At 45.7% G+C, this 18,211-nt stretch overlaps 1 non-coding gene across 1 annotated transcript; it reads right to left on the bottom strand.

Annotated features, from left to right (window-relative positions):
- Positions 1 to 16,242: 16,242 nt before the first annotated feature.
- Positions 16,243 to 16,440, bottom strand: LOC132248969 (U2 spliceosomal RNA). The gene has a single exon (XR_009460436.1). It is a non-coding gene; the product is annotated as a U2 spliceosomal RNA (small nuclear RNA).
- Between the last annotated feature and the right edge of the window lie 1,771 nt (positions 16,441 to 18,211).

Below are 18,211 nucleotides of genomic sequence, written 5' to 3'. Positions count from 1 at the left end.
TCCATGGGTACTGAACCAGGCCAGAAGAGCAGTTCTCCTCGGGTGCGGATCAGGAAAACTGCCTTATTGGACACAGATCCATGGTATTTCCTGCTGGGTTAAGAAGCCACTGTACTTAATCTGAGCCTTCAAGAGGCTGAGAAGCGATAGCTGCTACATGAATATTTATTCACAAAAATGCCAAATATGATCATGTATCGATTATATTGCCCTGAAAAAGGAGCTGAGATTGAGCAAAATCCTTTTTGGGTCACTCCGAACAGACTTGGGAATCAAGAACCAACTTCAGCCTCCTCTTCCTCCTTGGGGTTTAATTGAGTTACTCTCTGGTTAGCTAATGATCTCTAGGGCTGTTGATACTGGTATCACATATTCACTGGATGTACTCTTCTCTGGTGTTTCCAGCATTATTGGTTACATCCTAGAGAGAGTCTTAGTGAAGAGTGAAATAAGTAGTCCTTCCTCCTTGCTCTGTGTTCAGCCCTTCAAACAACAGTCACTTTCAAGCAGGCTGCATTTATTTCAAGTTAACAACAGAGGGCCTGATTAAAATTTGGTGATGTCAGAGTGATGTTGAAGCCGTGATGTTCCAAGAATGATGCGAGAGGCAAGGGTTTCTTAGGGTGGTATCTTTTACTGGACCAACTTTTATTAGTCATGCAAAACATTTTTCCTCAAATCTGATCAGAACAAGCCTTAAAATTTACAATATTAAGGAATTTCTCTCATACCACCCAATCAGTAATGAATTGGCAACTACTGTACTACTGTTTTTTTAACAGGGCACCATAGAATATACTAGAACCATAGAATATACTAACTGCACTGGCTGGGCATAACGGGTGTAGGTTAAGAAAAGGCAGAGTTTTAAACTTATCTCCTGATTTCCTTGCCCTTGTGAGTTGAATTCAAAATCTTCACAATAGTTTACTATGTTCTTTTAGCTTCTTTTGTATTTTATGCTATATAATAACATTTAAAACCTGCACACACACATATACTAAACTAATATATAAAATATTTTCAGACATCCTGGGCACGTTTACACTTTGCCCTACGGCAATGTTACTGAACCGTGCTTTAGTACTTCGCATAGTATATTCCCCCATACTGTGCCGTGCACATAGAGCATGGTCAGTTTTAGCTACTGCTTCGCCATAGTGATGTGCTAGAATGGGGGAGCACGCCACAACAGCGAAGTAGCTGCTCATCATGTGCAGACTCATGTGATTGCTACATCATCATAGCGTATCATGTGACGTAGGGTGATATGTAGATGTGCCCCCTGACTGGTAAACCTTACCTGCATGTGTAACAAGTGTCTAGCATCACTGTCATCTGTCCCTCAATGGAAAGATGATAGTTTTCTATCAAATAAAGAAGTCATCAGTGAGTCAGTAGGTGACTGAGGAAGCAGACTTGGCAAATAGTTCTAGGAGGAAGGAGTAGTTCCTGGTGATGTCTGGTCGCAGTCCCTGCCTTTTTTCTCTCTCCTCTATCTGCCTCTATAGTGAGGCAAGTTTGCTCAAAATGGTTGATGCCTCGTTGTACCATTGGGGACTATTAAGTGCACGAGTCTTTCAGGTATTGATGTTAACGCTGTATTTCTTCAGATTAGCTTTCAAAGCGTCCTTGAATTTCTTCTTTTGTCCACCCCTAGAGCAGAGACCATCAATGAGCTAGCTGGGAATGTAGGATCTATTTTGTGAGTCAGTTGCCAGGCATCCGTGTGACATCTTCTGTCCAACGGAGTCTGGTGCCCTATAAACATGGCTTTAATGCTGGGGGTGTTTGCTTGAGCCAGAAGGCTGGTATTCATTCTTCTGTCCTGCCAGGTGACATGGATAATTTTCCAGATGGATGGTAAGTTCCAAAGCTTTCAGCTGTTTCTGATATGTCATTCAAGTTTCACACCCAAGCAACAGAGTAAGAGTGACAACAGCCTGGTAGACAAGAAGTTTGGTCTGGGTCCTGAAGTCATAATCATTGAAGACACAATTTTGGAGATGTCTAAAGGAAATACTGGGAAATTTTATCTGGTGTTGAATATCATTGTCTGTATTTACTTTTTGGGAAAGGTGGCTAGCCAGGTAGGAGAAATGCTTAACATTCTTTGAGGACTATCCTCTAATTGTAATATGTGGAGGAGCAGTTGGTTGGTTTGGGGTGGGATGGTAAAGTATCTTGATTTTCATGAAGTTGACAGTGAATCCAAGCATTTCATATGCTTCACGGAAGCAGTCAAGAGTAACTTGGAGTTCTTCAGTTGAATGAGCATACATGACACAATCATTATGGTACTAAGGATCAGTAATGGAGATGTTGGTTATTTTGGATTTTGAATGTAACTGGTTGGTGTTAAACAGATTCTTGTCCATGCAGTGTTGGATGCTGATTCCAGGTGGAAGCTCTGGAATGCAAAATAGTGGTAATATAGATGGAAAAGAGTGTTAGTGCAATCACATATCCTTGCTTGCCTTCAGTTCTAATAGAGAAGGGGTTTAATAATAGAGTTCTAACAGCGAATGGCTCTGGTTCTAAATCATTGCTCAGGAGAGTTGCTGTCATATTGTCATGATGAAGCCTGATTATGCTAACTAATGTTGGCGGGCATCTAGATCTCATCAGGGTCTTGCATATGTGTTATTCTGGGTCTTAGGAAGAAGCCGGAAGACTCCTTGTCCTCATTAAGCCTTTATTGTAACAACTAACTCTTCACCCAAAGTGGTCGACTGATGGATGATATCGTTCTTTAGTAAGGGAGTTAACCCTTTACTACTACATCCCCCTTTCTCAAGGGAAAACTTGATACACAGTTACAAAAGGAACCTAAACAAAGCAGAAACATTGGTAAGTCTATTCATTTAGACCCTATTAGTACACAGGTCTAATCTCTTCAGTGGAACTGAGGTGCGTCTAGACCTTTTGTGGTAAACAGGTGGAATTTGCAGAGATGTTCTTGATTCCTACAGAGAAGATCACTATGTGTCTGTGGCAGCATGGAGAGAATCCAAGAAGAACCTTACCTGCAGAGACAGTGAGAGACAGTGAAGCAGCAACGAAAAGCGGTGCCGAGCAAAAGGACAAACACAGAGGAAACTCCATCACCAACATGGTCATGCTTTATAAGCACATGCTGCTGCTGCCTAAAGAGGAGGAACCCCATGCCCAGCTTAAAAATGACCCAACCCAGGAACCCGGGAGAACCGAAAGTGAGGTCTGGAAGCCCCGGGAGGGGTGAATGGTGGAAAGCAGCCTGCTGGCAGCAAACCCATCGAAGGGACTCAGAGGAGCCAAATGACTTACCCACAAGTGTGTCTTGGCAGTCAGGGACAGATGATTGGGACCAGACAGAGAAGAATTATGAGTACAGTGTGGTCAAGCATGGTTCATACTGGACTGTTCTGACTGCAGACCCTAAAGTCAAAGGGGTCTAGCAAGACAAGGACCTGAGTGGTCCAACTCTGGGCTAGAGGACTGTGAGAAGGGACTAAGCCCTGGAGTGATCTCTGAGTTTTCCTATGTGTTTTTGCTTTATATGCTATCGACCTCAGAAGGCACTATAAGAAAGCATAGCCTGCGTGCCCTTGAACATCTTTTTAAGATCTTGAATGTTGGCGTAAGGCGGGGTGTACGGGAGATGGAGCCCCAGAAGACAGTGCCAGGGCTGGATTAAAGACAACACACACGGGGACTAAGATCTTCCTCCCAAGTTATATAGAAGAATAAGTCATGGCAGGAAAGAGTGGTTGCCCTTACCCCAGACCCAGTTATACAAAGCTAAGAGCACGCTGTCCACTCGTAAGAGAATGGAGATTATAACAGATCCCGTGGAAAAAGTGAGACACACCTCATGGAATAGGTATGGGTGTTTCCACAGTGTCTCCACCCAGTATGAATGAGGGGTATCTGCCCTAGCCTGGACGGTGCCTTGGACCCCTGGATCTGGGATCCAAACTTCCTGCTGGGGGGAAAGAGCAGGTACATGTCTTGAAACATGCCTAGTGTCATAGTTCTATCTCTAATGGTCCTTTATCTGTTTGTCTTTCTCACAAAATTCCTGTGGATCTACAAGTTTTGGAACCAAGTAATTGATCATACTTGGAAAGATTGTACAGAGTCTAGAACTCATAAGCAACTCAGCTGGACTCCACCCATGCTCCAGTGGCATTGAATGATAGATCAAGAGTGCCTGTAGAGATCTTCATTCCTCTGGAGCAAATTCTTCATAGTCCGCACTGCACACTCTGACTCTCCATTACTGCGGGGGAAATGTGGAGTGCTGGTGACATGCTGAAAGTCATACTGGGCTGCAAACTGCTTAAACATGGCTCCAGAAAATTGTGGGCCATTATCAGATCTACTAAAGGTATGCCACGGCGTGCAAATATACTTTTCAGTGCCATATAACTCTCTCTATTGTGGTGCTCTGTAATTGTACCATCTCCAAGTAACGGGAATAATACTAGCAATGAGGTAAACAAAACCCTTCCAGGTGAATAAATCAGCTCCCAACATCTGCTACGGAAGATCTGGTAAATCAGTTAGTTGTGAGGCATAGCATCACATAGACTGATTGGTGTTGAGCACAAACCGTACAACCGTACACCCAGTTCTGTATGTCATCACAGATGGAGGACCACCAAACTGTCTGGTGAGCCCTGGCTTGACATTTTGTAATGCCCTGATGAGCATCATGAATCTCCTCTATGGTTTCCTGGAGTAGTGCTGAAGGTATCAGTACTCTATTGTGGAACATCACTATGTTTCTGACAACATGTAGATTGAGTCTCTCTTGTTGGTACTTTGCTAGTTCACAGTCCTTGAATCTTACTTGAGGCCATCCTTCCAAGCAGTATTTCTTTATATTCTGGCAAGAGGAATCAACTTCTTGAGCTTCCTGAATTCTTGTTTGTAGTGAAGCAGATATGGGTATCCCATCCGCAGTAATGTCCCCATAAACAGCAATATCTCGCTCCTGGCGGAGTTCTTCTAGAGACAGTGGAGTCTGTAATGGTGCCCTAGAAAGAGTATCAACTGTTCCTGGGATATGTACTATATTGTAAGTGAATTTCAGCATTCTGAGGCAAAATCTCTGGATTCTTGGTAGAAGTTCATTGAGAGGTTTGTCTCCTAACAGGCACAAGTAGCCTGTGATCAGTTTATAAAGTAAAAGTCAGGCCCACAAGGAAACTTCTGAATCGCTCACATGTCCGTATAACTGCTGGTGTTTCTTTTTCTATCTGTGCATATCGAGTTTCAGGTGGAGCAAGCACACTTGACACAAAAGCAATAGGGGCCCAGTGGCCCGCTTCCTGACGTTGCAACACTCCTCCAATCCTGTATGATGAAGCGTCTGCTGCAATATGAGTTTCTCATGTTGGATCATATTGGTCCAATATCAGGAATGAACTGATTATAGATCTGATCTCACTGAAGGCCAACTGCTGTAGCAGTCCCCAGAGCCATATGTTCTTGTCACTTAAGAGGTCTCTTAAAGGCTGTGTTATTGTTGCTAAGTTTGGCGCAAAATGACTCAAGTATGTGGCCATGCCTAAAAATCTGTGTAATGGAGGTCATCTTTGGGTTCTGGGAACACCTTGATAAGCTGTAACTTTTGATGAATCTGGTGGGATTCTGTGTGGTATAATCCAATGTCCCACGAGCATGAACTGCAAAATAGCAAAGGTGCACTTTTCATTAAGTGTAACTCCAGCTTCTTGGAGTTTTCTGAGTGTTGCATCCACTCATGCATCGTCTTGTACCTTGGTGGTCCCAAAAATCAAAATACCTTCAGCATGGCAAAGAACACCTTCTAGGCCATCCAATATCTGTGACATCTGAAACTGAAATAATTCAGGAGCTGATGAGATTTCAAAAGGTAGCTGTTTAAACTGGTAGCGTCCAAATGGAGTAATAAAAGTTGTTCGCTTGGATGATTCAGCAGCTAGAGGAATCTGCCAGATTGGAACCCTGCCCAAGCTTCCAATTTTGTGAAAACTTTGGCTCCTGCAAGTTGAGTCAAGGTGTGTTCCATAGAAGGAAGAATGTGTTTCTCTGCACACATACTTGTTCAGCTGCATGAGGTCAATACATATCCTAATCTTACCATTCAGTTTTGGCACAACCACCATCCCAGAACACCAAGGAGCAGGTTCTTCAATCTTTGTAATTACTCCCATTTCCTCCATGCGTGCTAGCTCTTCTGTAACTTTGCCCATTAGTGGCAAAGACATCCATCTTGGAGTAGTTAATGCATATGGAATAGCACCTGCTTTTAGGTGTACCTGATATTCACCGGACATTTTTCCCAGACCAAAAAAGACCAATGGGTATTTGGTTCTGTACTACTGCTCCAGAGATTTCCGGTCCACTATTTCATTTAGTCGTTAGACAAGTTGCAGCACCTGTATAGCCAGTAAACCAAATAAAGGCACAGCAAGATTACCAATCACATAGACTTCCTGGTCTGTACATTTCTTCAATGTCATCTTTGCACAGGATCGCTTTAAAGGATCGCAGTGCTTTGAGGGTAGTGTCGCCTGGTCCCCGTAGCTATTTAGTAGGGGAAGGAGAATCCCATCCCTATGTGGGCTGTAGTAAGAATCAGGGATAGCTGAAACCGCTGCTCCTGTATCTATTTTAAATAGCATTGGCTGTCCATTGAGCTCAGTTTCTGTCATCCAGACCCCTTGATCTGATGAAGACTCTGTAACTTCATCTAAAAGTACTGTGCAATCTCTGCATCCTGTTCTGTGACTTCACAGACTCTGGTGGTGGAGCTACAAACTGAAGCATAGTGACATTTCTGTTTACATCAGCAACATACCTCTTCTGTAGCAGGACACTGAGTGTGATTACATTCTGGAGTTTGTCCACACCTGTGGCATTGGCCTCCTTTCCCACTCGTTTGTTGCTGTGGGCGCTGGTGGGACCACTCCTTGTGTGTTCGTTGTGCTTGTCCATTCTATTCGTATTTCTTTGTAGTTTCTTTACAGTGTGCATTGTATCCATGTTAACTAATGCTTGACAGGACTGAGAATCACTCGTGATTTTTCTTTGTTGCTGTTTAACAAGCTCTCATTGGCGAGCTTCTGTGATAGCCTTCTGAAGCGTTAAATCAGGGTCCAGCTGCAATCTTTGTGAGAACTCTGTATCATGAAGCCCCACAACTCGGCAGTCCCTAATTAGCTCCTCCTTAAGTTCCCCATATCGGTAGGATTCAGCCATTGTATACAAAGATGTGATGAATCCATCCACAGGTTCTGATGGCTCCTTTTTATGGCTGTTGAATCTAGCTTGTTCATAAATCACATTTCTTTTGCTCAGAAAATGATCAATTAATGCTTCTATCACTGCAGCATATAGGCTTTTGCTCTGCATCTGTAAGAGGCAGTGACAGCAGAATTTCATCCACCTGATCTTCCATAGAGTAGATAAGAGTACTCACTTGATAAGCTTCCGACTGTTTGTCCAGGCCGGACACTTTCCTGAAGTGATTAAACCTCCTGATCCATCAAGGCCACATTCCCGGGGATTGGAAATCAAACTCTTCTGGTGATGCAACTTTGAGTGCCTGCATGGTCTCTGTAGCCAACCTCAGCACTATCCTGGGCTCTGCTGCAGGTAGAGGCACCCGGCTCTGCTCTGCACTGGATTCAGCTGCTGCTAGAGTCAGGTCTATCCTTTGGGGATCACCTGTTTTGATTTCCTGTTAGTGGCAGGATTTGCCACTGCTAACACCATATGTTAGTCTGGGTCTTAGGACGAAACAGGAAAACTCTTTATCCCCATTAAGTCTTTATTGTAACAACTAATTCCTCACCCAAAGTGGTGGACTGATCCCTTTCTGTGGATGATATCACTCTGTAGAAAGGGAGTTAACCCTTACTACTACAGCACAGGGCCACTCTCTGTTAATTGAATCAAAGGATGAAGGGTCATGAGGCGTTCATTGATGCCAACTGGACATTCCAGCATCTAAGTAACAATCTTGATCTTGATACCAAAACCAATGCTGTGGATGTGTCTGTCTTTTTTTACTTTTTCTTTCCAAAAGGTGTAGCCACCACTATGCTCTGTGAACTACTCCCAGGCTGCACATCTGAATCTATGAATCTATGAATCTGGTCACACTAAGTGCAGCAATGTCAATATCAAATCGCTCAAGTTCTCTGGCCATGACTGCTGTCCTTCATTCTGGTTGCTGTTACGGGTGTTCCAGGTTGCAAGCTTCATTACTTGATTTGGACTGCAGATAGAGTTACCCCACTGCGCACAGTTTTCTAGTCAGGTAGAATGAAACAGACTTTGTTTATGGCACCTTTTCTAACCCCCTCTCTTTATGGGGTGAGCAGAGTGAATCCTAAGTAGGCCTGCATAGTCATGATTTCAGCTGCTAAGTTGCACACCTGTCTCAGTTCCAAGTGCAGAATGAACATCGTACAATCGTCGCCTCCATTGTATATCCTTGCCTAGGGGCTTCTGGTAATCACTAGCACTTGCCCCTGTCACCACTCATCCATTGCTGTAGGACTTGTCATTGAAGAAGATGCCTGCAAGTCTTCTTTTACCATGGGGATTCTGTTGCACCTCAGCACCTACATAATACTTTGTGGGAAAGAAATCTTAATTCAATGGCAAGGAAAACCTAGGTAGCCTAGAAACCAGAGGCTTCTATTCTGTTGTAGTCTTCATCTGCTTTTGCAGCCATTATGAAATATTCTTCTTTCATCTGCTTAATGTGCCATTGAGGACTTTTATTTTCATTTTTGCATCTCTATGAGTCTGGAAACTTCACTCTTGACCTTGTTGCCATGGTGAGTCCATCAGGCACATGAAACTCCATATGACATTGCTATCAAGGTCATTGGTAGAATGCAAACCTCTCCACCACAACAAGGTTGCAATCCATGGCAGGAAAATTGAACATGTAGCCAAGGAGAGCCCCTGATCAAGGCAACTAAGGGTCCTAAACCCAGAACCTTGGGCTTGGGAAGCCAGCAGGCTACCCACCAAGTTACTGTAGCAGGCTCTAGTCATTGCACTAAGTAACCTTGGTGCTGGTAAGAAGTGCCAGGCAGGCTCTTCTAGATATTGTTCAGTGAAACAAGCTTCCACAGAACTAATTATACATGTTTTGCTAAATTTTGGAGGGACCATTTTCAGAAACAAATATTATTGCCATATACATTCAAGCTCTGGTCTGTCTGTGTTGACTACCAAGCAAGGACTATGTACTGTTAACTGCATCTGATCCAAAGCACACTGAAATCAATAAAAGCCTTTCAAGTGCTTTGGATTTAATTCAGAAAGATGTGGGTTCTGATTCTCCTCTGATGAATCAAAAGACTTAGTAAGCCAATATAAAGATGTGGGCTTTCTCTTTGAAGAGCTCCAGTGCCCTTCCAAAATCTGAAATTAACCTATAACTAATTTTTAGATGCTTGATTTAATTCCTATACAAAATTAGAATATTTGCACACTAGTTTTACAGGAAGCATTTAATGAGCATTTAAAATACATATATAAGAAAATTGCATACATTACTGAACAGTTTTTTTGCTTCTAGATTTTTGTAGCATAACATCATTTTACGGGCATTCTGTAAGGCAGCGTTTCCCAAATTTTTGATAATTTGGGCACACTTTTTTTTCCAGATTAAAATTCGTGGCACGCTTCGCTCACTGGTCCATAGGCCAGATCTAGCTCAATCCTGCATGCAGTGCAGGCCCAGCCACGGCCCAATTCAGCTGTCATGTGACAAAACACCACCTGGCAGGTCCTCTGTGGGTAAGACCTGACCCCAATGCAAGAGGCTGGCCCCGCTGGGGCTTGATCCAGCCCATTTTTTGTGGTATACTTCTGCTGCGATTATGGCATGCTAGTATGCTGCAGCACACCCTTTGGGAATCACTGCTGTATGGGTTGCAGATCTTCTGTTATAGTCACACAAGAACTCATCTTTTTTTATTATATCTCATCCTACTCCTGGGCTTTTTTAAGCTGCATGGAAGTCTTTCTTCCAAGCATGAAAAGTCTTTTCAGACTGACACGATTTATTTGTAGAAGACAGGAGAAAACAGCAGTGTTTTTCAATTTTAAGATACTTGTTTTCCAGCTTTAGATGTTCAATTGCATTCCATCTAGTTATGTATTTTCCTGTCCTTTATGTAACTGCCTCTGTTCTGCATTATAATATGCTGACTATAAATGACAAACCATTTATCACAATCCTGTTTCATCACTTTCCCTTAGAAATTTTTGTAAATAAGTGTAAATTTGTTTGTTTATATTAAGACTAATTCTCTAACATTTTTAAAGAGCAATAGATAAAATAATTTCTGCCATTATTCCACCAGAAAGAATGAGTGCCTTAAGTTTAACTTACATTAATTCATTATCATATTATGGTCTTCACAACTGATCAGCTGCCAGATGACAAGAACAGCTGGTAGCAAGGACAGAGGAGGAGACAAGCAACATAGAGTAGTGGAAGAAACAGTTGAGGATTACTTGGCAAAGCTGGATATTTTCAAGTTATCATGGCTGGACAGATACATCCTAGATTAGTAAAAGAATTGCTGAGGTTATCTCAGAACCACTAGCGTTTATCTTCGAGAATTTGTGGAGGTTGGGTGAGGTCCTGGATGACTGGAAAAAGGCTAACTTAGTGCTTATCTTTAAGAAAGGGAAGAAGAAAGATCCAGGAAATTACAAACCAGTGTGATGTTGATACCTGAAAACATGATGGAACATGTCATCAAGAAGTCTATTTCTAAGCTTTTTCCTCCTTTATTAATACACACACACACCCCCTCTATCATAAACTTTCCATCACACATCTTAAACCACATTAAGGAGCCTGTGTTCCCGTTACAATAAATGCACCCACTCCCCTGCGCCCCTGTGCACCCACCCTCAACCCTCCTCTAACCAAATGTAGTCCCTTCATCCAAGCCCTGATTGGGCGCTTACATACTCAGTTCATTCACTGTCCTTGTCGCTGTCAATGTTGCTGTCACTTCTGTTGCTGCTGATCCTGTTGTAGTCCTTCTCGCTGTCTCCATGTCCAGTTGCATCTCTGTCCTCTTCATTCTCCCCATCCGCTTCCCCTCCTGGGGGGGTTTTGAACAACCTGTGCCAGGTGTTGTTTTTGCAGGTAGAGCTGGCTGCATCTTCACCGTTCTCTCTCACCGATTTCCGGTGGTAGGACTGGAGTTCGCTCAGAAACATTCTAACACAGTCTGTTTCTTGAGCTCAGCGTGCTTGTATAACAGGGGGTTCCTGCATCACCACAGGGCGCTTCTGATGCAGGACACAAACTGGTCAAAGTGCATTGTCTGGGACCCCTGCTGCTCAGTCAGCTGTCTGTACAGTGCCGCCTCCCTTGTCATCAGCCTGACTCCTGTCACTCCTTCAAGGAGCCTTTTCCACACACCCTTGGCATACGGGCAGTGCCATAGGAGGTGGTCAGTGGCCTCTGTTTCTTCTTGGCAGGTTTCCCTGGGCAATTGCTTAGAAGTCTATTTCTAAGCACCTAGAGCAGTGCTTCTCAAAGTGGTAGTCCGTGGACCGGTGCCGGTCTGTGAGCCACCGGTTGCCGGTCCGCAGCGAGTTGCCAGGAAAGAAAGAAATATATTTTCAGAAGCATAACATTGATATGTCATAGTGCCACAGTTCGGATGTTCCAACACTCCAGGTGATGTCACGTCGTGCGAGGTGGGGAAAGAGAAAGAAACAGCCGGTCACACATTTGTGTAGTGCTGTTACATGCAGTTGCTGCCACTGGCTGAACCGGGCACCGGTCCCTGGCCCACTGGAAAAAAAAATTGCCGGTCCACCACATCAGATAGTTTGAGAAGCACTGACCTAGAGGATACCAGGGTGACTAGAAAGAGCCGAGATGGTTTCAACAAGAGCAAGTCATGCCTGACCAACTTTACTTCCTTTTATGTCAAGGTAACAGGCTCTGTGGCTGGGGGAGAGCAGTGGATGTGATATATATTTATTTTAGCAAGACTTTTGGCACTGTCTCCTGTGACATTCTCATTAGTAAGTTAAAGAAATAGAGTCTAGATCAGGGGCAGGCAAAATATAGCCTGTAGGGTGGATTCGGCCCACCAGGTGCTTTCATCCAGCCTGCGGGCACCTACCAATTAATTGTACCCCGCCCAGCCTGTATGCTTCACTCCCACCCTCGTGCATGGGAGGGCCCCAGCCCTGGCCAATACACACAGCTTCTGGGTGGGGCTGCTGCTGCCACTGCTGCTTGGCTCCTCCTTGTGTCCCTTCTGTAGCGCTTGCTCTAGGGCAGCAGGTAGGGAAGCAGTGCAGGGGGGAGCTGCAGCTGGGCAGGACTATGGAGCTTGGGTCAGCCTGGTTCCATCATGGAAGACAGAAGAGGATGATGGGAAAGAAATGGCGGACCTCATCTGGTGGAGAGGGGTCTAGCATAGATTTTTTCAGGAGTAGACCCTTTGAGGAGGGCAGTGGGTGGGGGTATGGGTATGGAGATGGGTGCATGGTTCCGTGGTGCAACCAGTGAACCAAAGAGGCCACTTGGCTGAGTGTTGAAGGTGGAGAGATATATAGGTACTGTATATAGAAATAAATATTTTAGAAGAAAAAATAAAAAGCAGGGCTCCTTGCAGCTGATGTGCAACTCCCAGGACTCGCACACCACCAGGAGGGGAAGCCCCACGTGATGGAGCCGGCTGCTTTCCTTGCTCCCTGCCTCTATGTGCACATCCTGGGACTCTGCTGGAAGTTGCAGGAAGCCCCACTGCCTACTTCCCAGCAGAATCCCGGGACCTGCACATGGTGGCAGGAAGAGGGCCAGGCTGCCAGTTCCACCCCGTGGGGCTTCTCCCCAGGGGCGTGAGAATCCTGGCAGCTGCACATGAGCCCTGTGCGATAGAGGTGTACTGGCCTGGTTCTGCTCCTTGCCGCCATGTGTAGCTCCTGGAACTGGCTCGAACCGGACGCTGCCGGGCAGCTGCACTTGCACAGGTCATGAGCACCCTGAGGCCTGCTGCTTGCTACTGCTGTCCAATGGCAGGGGCTGTGTGCCATGGGGGGAGGGGTCCCCACGCCCCCACCCTTCCTCATGCCCCACAAACCTCACCCTCCAAGAACCCCCATATAGACATACACCCACAGCTCCAACATACCCTACACACAGCCATACCCCACACCTTACCACTGCATAAACACAAGTAAATCAGGACAAAAATATTTTTTGAAAGAAATTAAAATATGTTTAGTAGATGTTTGACTTTTAGTATATGATTTGTTTTTTTCATGTCACTGCATCTTGCTTGGCTGTAAAGCATGATCATGTTTTCTGTATGATTGTTGTATGTTGTGCCTCCTCTAGGACTGGAGAGGACCACCTCCCATCCCCCCCAGACCACTGCCTTAAGATTCCTCACCAGAACCTGTAAAACCAGTTGAGTGACTCTGGCCAAATCCTGGAGTGCCAACTCCCTTTGAATTGATTGGTCTGCATTAGCAGTGTTCTAGTGAGGCTGCTTCTTGCCTGGGAGCCTGTGAGGAGGTCAGAAAAATTATTTAAGGTTCAGAAACACAAAACTCTAGAACTCTAGATACTTTTTATTTAAGGTTTAAATTTAAACTTAAGGTTCAGGCCACCTGGGCTGGGGGGCTTGCTCTTTGTTTTTCCCCTGGATCCCCTGTGGAGGGGAGGGGGGATGCTGGAATGCTTACTGGAGCTTGAGGCCAGGTGGTACAGAGAGCCAGGGTTTCAAGTCCAGTAGCTGGGTGGGGTTTGGACTGGGAGTCCAGAGCAGGAGCTGGTAGCTTACCCCCACAGCCACTCAGGCGGGAGCAGAGATCGGCACTCTGCAGCAGCTCAGCAGAGTCACATCAATGGGAATCAAGGGCAGGAGCAGAGATTGACACTCCCCTAGCAGCTCAGCGGAGCTACATTAACTCACCAAAGGGCCCTTCTTAACACAGAAGGGCAGATAGCGACAGTGAGGGAGACAACACACCCGAATTCCCAGGGACTAACCTCTTTTGGGTCGAGACTCCCCCACTCTCAGACTGCTGAGCCTGGGGTCAAAGGCTCCCAAATAGGGGTAGGGGTGATATAGGGTCTATTTTGAACGAGGACAGTGTTTTGGTTTTGCTTATGTTGTGTTTTGGTGTTTGTAATAAATCAGATGCTTGTGTTCATACTGCTTGCGAGGGAAAGGTTGTTGGTTTTATTGGACACCCTAGTGATTCATTTAGTGTTTCCCAGGTAGACTGGGTGGGGGCTCGAGCCAAGGTAAAATATATTTAGTACCCCCAAAATTGAACCTGGCCCTTGTTGCTGTAGAGAACCATAAGGAGAGGTATTTTCCCTTTGGAAAGAACAGGGGAGCAGGTCCAGAGAGAGCCCCAAGCCTGCACAGACATGACAGATGGAGGATCAGCCCTGCTGGCAGTCTCTGGGAGTGAGGGCACAGGCAGAGGTGAGCACTAACTCAGATCATCTCATAAATAAGCTACAGCTAATCAAGTTGTCTGTGCACAAGACTAGCACCTGCAAAGCCACTAGCTGAGAAAGGGAACGAGTCTGGAATCTCTTGGGAGCCCATGCAGGGGGCTGGTCACCTTCCAGCTCTGCAGCCAGCCTACTGCTTTGGAAGGAGCTTCCTGGCCACGGGACACACCCAGACGAAGCCTCTGTGGAGCCACGGGTGACAAAACACCACAGGGCAGGGAGCAATCTCAGAGCCCTACAGCCTCTCCGCTGCCAGGCCACCACTATGCTGTCTGTGCCACAGTGCCCCACCTGGAGAGGGGCTTTCCTCATGGCAGGTCCCTGGAGCTCACAGGGTGCTCTCCAGTGTGTTGTAGTTGTCCTTGAAGCTCTTCAGCTCTGGGAGGCAAGTAGGTGACCTGGATAGTCAGGGTCTGGAGACCTTGGGCGAGAGCATTTTTAAAGTTTGTTTGTGGTCCTTTCATATATTCTTGTGACCCACTTTTGTTGTGACCGAGGGATTGAGAAATGCTGGATTAGACCTCCTGAGATCCCTTTGTCGTGGAAACACACACAGAGTACTTTTGGGTCAGGTCAGCAGAAGCTTTTATTCAAAAGAAACTACAGCTGTAGGGGGAGTTCCAAAGTGACATGGATTTCCCAAGCACTTGGAAGGGGTCCCCCCCCCAAGAGCAAAATCAGGAGGCTTATATACTTTTTAACAGTCGCTTACAACTCACGTGATCATATAGTGAAATTAGCATGAAAAGCAGCTATAATATTACTTCATTATTTCTTTGCTGTAATCAGGATGGGAATTATGGGGGAGGTGGGGTTAGTACACAAACCTCCTTCTTGCACCTGGAAATCTACTTTGTACATACTTTTTTTTTTTTTTTTACCTTCAAGGCCGTGGTGAGTGAAGCAGTTGCAGAAGAGTTACAAAGAACAAACACTTGCCCTTATCTGTTCTACTGTACAGAGCCAGCAATTCTACACAAAGCGGTTATGTCATCTTATAACTAAAATAATCAAAGTTTAAGGCATATATTTTTTCTGATTCCACACCTTCCAACTCTAATTTTCTGATTGTATGACAACCACATCCAGAGACTTCTGGGTTTTTGGTTGTAGCCATTTTGGTCTAAGGATATAGGCAGGCAAGGTTCTTTGGGTAGATGTGATTTTTTTTTACTAGACCAAGTGAGTAGTTGGAAAAAAGTTCTTAGCAAGCTTTCAGGCACAGTCATCCTTTGTTAGGCATAGGGAGTCTCTGCGGGTGTGAGACTCCAAGGAATGAGAGAAGCTAAAAGTGTGGTAGGGTGTCAGTGAGAATGTAAATAGGTAGAGATAAGCAAGACAAAAGGAAAAGCAGGGTGGGGAGGGGGGAAGAGAGCAGGGGGAGGAAAAAGGAGGAGGGAAACAACAGAGATAAAATATAAGGTGAAAAAGAGGCAGTCTGTGAAATAGGGAATAGTTAGAGATCAGGAAAGGAATGGAAGAAATTAAAAGTGAGAGAAGATATTAGTGAAAATGTAAGAGTAAAAGTAGGAAAACAAAAGGTCAAGAAAGAGAAAAAGAACAGGGGACAGAAAACTTTGGGCATTTTAGGACCACAATTTCAACTGACAACCACACCTTCCATCCAAATACAGGAAAAGTCACATAACCACAAGACAAAACTCTTCTACCCATTTTTCCTTAAAACATCAAGTTCTATTTTTTGGCACTACTATATATCCCCAAAGGGGGAAAAAGGCACCATTCCTGAAAGCACTGCAGTACCAGGCTGATGCAAGGAGAGGAAAGAGCAAGCTTCATAATCCAGCTCCAAGGAACAAAAAAAACCCCTCAATATACAGCTTTCCCTTAGGAAACATATCAGATATTACAACTGATAAGAACAGGTTTTACACTTGATCTTAACCTATAAAGCGCTGAGAAACAATACTTTCAAATCCCCTAAAAACTCAGCACCCCCGGGTCCAGTCTCCAACAGGTCACGAGGAGCTAGGACACAAGGGCCTCTGCTCACAGTCATCATCCACAGCCTCTGGCCCCAAGAACCAGTGGAAAATCTCTCCCTCCATGTCTCCTGCCCCGTGAACCAAGGCACTGCCCTCTGCCTCACTTGTGCAGCCCAAACACACCTTATTCATGCCCCCTCGATGCTTCCCTGTCTCTCGCCTCCTCGCAGGCAGCTAGACACCAGGACAGGCGACAGGCTCAAAATTTGCATGACACCGCAGGGTGGTGACGACAGCATCTCAGGTTAACCGTCTCCTGTCCAACATTCCTCCAGCCCTGGTCTCTTCAGCAGCAACCAATCTCTTCCTACTACAGCGATTCTCAGCCTTCTTTGTACCAGGACCCATTTGTAAACTTCGATGGCCTGTCCCGATCCACAGTCCCCTGGCCCTGCCGGCGCCGCTACTGACCCACAGCCTCCTGGCCATTGTGGTGCCCCTCACTCCCCACCCACAGCCCTCTGTTCCCCCCAGCCCTGCCAGAGGGAGCCCCTTCTGCTTGGGCTGGAACGTAGTGGTTGCAGCAGCTCTGGCTCATGCGGGCAGCAGTGGAGCAAGTCCACCCCAGCATGGGCTGTGAGGAGGAGAAGGGGAGGCCTGTGGCACCCCCACTGCCCTGGGCTGGGGTTCCCATGCTGCATTAAGCAGCCTGATCACAGCCCTGCCCAACCCCTGGGCAGCATCTCCCAGGCACCCTACCCCTGTGAGTACAAGCACTGGCCCCAGTGCTCCTGGCCCAGCCACCGGAGCTCCTGGCTTCCTGGAGGACCTTCTCCCCCCTCGCCCCTCCCAGCCCCCTCTACCCTGATACAGCCTTAGCACCAGGCCACCTTCCCCTAATGTCAGCAGGCACTTGCTAGTGCCATCCCCAACTAGATCATTCCAGCCAAGGCTTTGTCTAGCCGGGTCTAAAAAACCTCCAAGGATGGAGAGTCCACCACCTCTCTGGGTGACCTGTTCCAGTGTTTTACCACCTTCCTAGTGAGGAAGTTCTTCCGAATATCTAACCTAAATTTCCCTTGCCACAACTGGAGACTTGCTCCTTGTTCTGTCATCTTCCACCACTGAGAACAGTTGAGCTTCATCCTCTTTGGAACCACCCTTCAGGTAGTTGAAGGCTGCTATTAAATACACCTCTCAGTCTTCTCTTCTCTAGATTAAATAAGCCCAGTTCCCTCAACCTCTCCCATGTCATTTGTCCCAGACTCAGAACCATTTTCATTGCCATCTTCTGGACTCTCTCCAATTTGTCCACATCCTTTCTGTAGCAGGGCCCAAAACTAAACACAGTACTCCAGACATGGCCTCACCACTGCTGAATAGAGGGGAATAATCACTTTCCTTGACCTGCTGGCAACACTCCTACCAATGCAGCCCAGTATGCCGTTAGCCTTTTTAGCAACAAAGAAGACCTCAGAATCAGCAGCAGTGGAACTGACAGCAACAAGGACAGTAAACGAACTGAGAATGTAAGCCCTGAACTGGGGCTTGGACTAAGGGGCTGTGATTGGGTTAGGGAAGGGCAGCGGGTGGGTACATGGGGATGTAAGGGAGTGGGTGCGTTTATTCTAACGGGTGCATGGTTTCTTAATATAGTTTAAGGTGTGTGATGGAAAGTTTATGCTAGATGATGTGTGTGTGTGTGTGTGTGTGTGTTTTTTCCAAAAAACCCCAAAACAATGGCACACTTTTG

Source organism: Alligator mississippiensis, chromosome 2, assembly GCF_030867095.1.
Source record: "Alligator mississippiensis isolate rAllMis1 chromosome 2, rAllMis1, whole genome shotgun sequence".
In the NCBI taxonomy this organism is placed as follows: Eukaryota; Metazoa; Chordata; order Crocodylia; family Alligatoridae; genus Alligator; species Alligator mississippiensis.
This window is presented reverse-complemented; position numbering and strand designations above follow the sequence as displayed.